Here is a 4,153-nt window from a genome sequence, read left to right as displayed (position 1 = left end):
AACCTAACCTAACCTAACCTAACCTAACCTAACCTAACCTAACCTAACCTAACCTAACCTAACCTAACCTAACCTAACCTAACCTAACCTAACCTAACCTAACCTAACCTAACCTAACCTAACCTAACCTAACCTAACCTAACCTAACCTAACCTAACCTAACCTAACCTAACCTAACCTAACCTAACCTAACCTAACCTAACCTAACCTAACCTAACCTAACCTAACCTAACCTAACCTAACCTAACCTAACCTAACCTAACCTAACCTAACCTAACCTAACCTAACCTAACCTAACCTAACCTAACCTAACCTAACCTAACCTAACCTAACCTAACCTAACCTAACCTAACCTAACCTAACCTAACCTAACCTAACCTAACCTAACCTAACCTAACCTAACCTAACCTAACCTAACCTAACCTAACCTAACCTAACCTAACCTAACCTAACCTAACCTAACCTAACCTAACCTAACCTAACCTAACCTAACCTAACCTAACCTAACCTAACCTAACCTAACCTAACCTAACCTAACCTAACCTAACCTAACCTAACCTAACCTAACCTAACCTAACCTAACCTAACCTAACCTAACCTAACCTAACCTAACCTAACCTAACCTAACCTAACCTAACCTAACCTAACCTAACCTAACCTAACCTAACCTAACCTAACCTAACCTAACCTAACCTAACCTAACCTAACCTAACCTAACCTAACCTAACCTAACCTAACCTAACCTAACCTAACCTAACCTAACCTAACCTAACCTAACCTAACCTAACCTAACCTAACCTAACCTAACCTAACCTAACCTAACCTAACCTAACCTAACCTAACCTAACCTAACCTAACCTAACCTAACCTAACCTAACCTAACCTAACCTAACCTAACCTAACCTAACCTAACCTAACCTAACCTAACCTAACCTAACCTAACCTAACCTAACCTAACCTAACCTAACCTAACCTAACCTAACCTAACCTAACCTAACCTAACCTAACCTAACCTAACCTAACCTAACCTAACCTAACCTAACCTAACCTAACCTAACCTAACCTAACCTAACCTAACCTAACCTAACCTAACCTAACCTAACCTAACCTAACCTAACCTAACCTAACCTAACCTAACCTAACCTAACCTAACCTAACCTAACCTAACCTAACCTAACCTAACCTAACCTAACCTAACCTAACCTAACCTAACCTAACCTAACCTAACCTAACCTAACCTAACCTAACCTAACCTAACCTAACCTAACCTAACCTAACCTAACCTAACCTAACCTAACCTAACCTAACCTAACCTAACCTAACCTAACCTAACCTAACCTAACCTAACCTAACCTAACCTAACCTAACCTAACCTAACCTAACCTAACCTAACCTAACCTAACCTAACCTAACCTAACCTAACCTAACCTAACCTAACCTAACCTAACCTAACCTAACCTAACCTAACCTAACCTAACCTAACCTAACCTAACCTAACCTAACCTAACCTAACCTAACCTAACCTAACCTAACCTAACCTAACCTAACCTAACCTAACCTAACCTAACCTAACCTAACCTAACCTAACCTAACCTAACCTAACCTAACCTAACCTAACCTAACCTAACCTAACCTAACCTAACCTAACCTAACCTAACCTAACCTAACCTAACCTAACCTAACCTAACCTAACCTAACCTAACCTAACCTAACCTAACCTAACCTAACCTAACCTAACCTAACCTAACCTAACCTAACCTAACCTAACCTAACCTAACCTAACCTAACCTAACCTAACCTAACCTAACCTAACCTAACCTAACCTAACCTAACCTAACCTAACCTAACCTAACCTAACCTAACCTAACCTAACCTAACCTAACCTAACCTAACCTAACCTAACCTAACCTAACCTAACCTAACCTAACCTAACCTAACCTAACCTAACCTAACCTAACCTAACCTAACCTAACCTAACCTAACCTAACCTAACCTAACCTAACCTAACCTAACCTAACCTAACCTAACCTAACCTAACCTAACCTAACCTAACCTAACCTAACCTAACCTAACCTAACCTAACCTAACCTAACCTAACCTAACCTAACCTAACCTAACCTAACCTAACCTAACCTAACCTAACCTAACCTAACCTAACCTAACCTAACCTAACCTAACCTAACCTAACCTAACCTAACCTAACCTAACCTAACCTAACCTAACCTAACCTAACCTAACCTAACCTAACCTAACCTAACCTAACCTAACCTAACCTAACCTAACCTAACCTAACCTAACCTAACCTAACCTAACCTAACCTAACCTAACCTAACCTAACCTAACCTAACCTAACCTAACCTAACCTAACCTAACCTAACCTAACCTAACCTAACCTAACCTAACCTAACCTAACCTAACCTAACCTAACCTAACCTAACCTAACCTAACCTAACCTAACCTAACCTCACCTAACCTAACCTAACCTAACCTAACCTAACCTAACCTAACCTAACCTAACCTAACCTAACCTAACCTAACCTAACCTAACCTAACCTAACCTAACCTAACCTAACCTAACCTAACCTAACCTAACCTAACCTAACCTAACCTAACCTAACCTAACCTAACCTAACCTAACCTAACCTAACCTAACCTAACCTAACCTAACCTAACCTAACCTAACCTAACCTAACCTAACCTAACCTAACCTAACCTAACCTAACCTAACCTAACCTAACCTAACCTAACCTAACCTAACCTAACCTAACCTAACCTAACCTAACCTAACCTAACCTAACCTAACCTAACCTAACCTAACCTAACCTAACCTAACCTAACCTAACCTAACCTAACCTAACCTAACCTAACCTAACCTAACCTAACCTAACCTAACCTAACCTAACCTAACCTAACCTAACCTAACCTAACCTAACCTAACCTAACCTAACCTAACCTAACCTAACCTAACCTAACCTAACCTAACCTAACCTAACCTAACCTAACCTAACCTAACCTAACCTAACCTAACCTAACCTAACCTAACCTAACCTAACCTAACCTAACCTAACCTAACCTAACCTAACCTAACCTAACCTAACCTAACCTAACCTAACCTAACCTAACCTAACCTAACCTAACCTAACCTAACCTAACCTAACCTAACCTAACCTAACCTAACCTAACCTAACCTAACCTAACCTAACCTAACCTAACCTAACCTAACCTAACCTAACCTAACCTAACCTAACCTAACCTAACCTAACCTAACCTAACCTAACCTAACCTAACCTAACCTAACCTAACCTAACCTAACCTAACCTAACCTAACCTAACCTAACCTAACCTAACCTAACCTAACCTAACCTAACCTAACCTAACCTAACCTAACCTAACCTAACCTAACCTAACCTAACCTAACCTAACCTAACCTAACCTAACCTAACCTAACCTAACCTAACCTAACCTAACCTAACCTAACCTAACCTAACCTAACCTAACCTAACCTAACCTAACCTAACCTAACCTAACCTAACCTAACCTAACCTAACCTAACCTAACCTAACCTAACCTAACCTAACCTAACCTAACCTAACCTAACCTAACCTAACCTAACCTAACCTAACCTAACCTAACCTAACCTAACCTAACCTAACCTAACCTAACCTAACCTAACCTAACCTAACCTAACCTAACCTAACCTAACCTAACCTAACCTAACCTAACCTAACCTAACCTAACCTAACCTAACCTAACCTAACCTAACCTAACCTAACCTAACCTAACCTAACCTAACCTAACCTAACCTAACCTAACCTAACCTAACCTAACCTAACCTAACCTAACCTAACCTAACCTAACCTAACCTAACCTAACCTAACCTAACCTAACCTAACCTAACCTAACCTAACCTAACCTAACCTAACCTAACCTAACCTAACCTAACCTAACCTAACCTAACCTAACCTAACCTAACCTAACCTAACCTAACCTAACCTAACCTAACCTAACCTAACCTAACCTAACCTAACCTAACCTAACCTAACCTAACCTAACCTAACCTAACCTAACCTAACCTAACCTAACCTAACCTAACCTAACCTAACCTAACCTAACCTAACCTAACCTAACCTAACCTAACCTAACCTAACCTAAC

This window comes from Maniola jurtina, chromosome 10 (genome assembly GCF_905333055.1).
Source record: "Maniola jurtina chromosome 10, ilManJurt1.1, whole genome shotgun sequence".
Classification (NCBI taxonomy): Eukaryota; Metazoa; Arthropoda; class Insecta; order Lepidoptera; family Nymphalidae; genus Maniola; species Maniola jurtina.
This window is presented reverse-complemented; position numbering follows the sequence as displayed.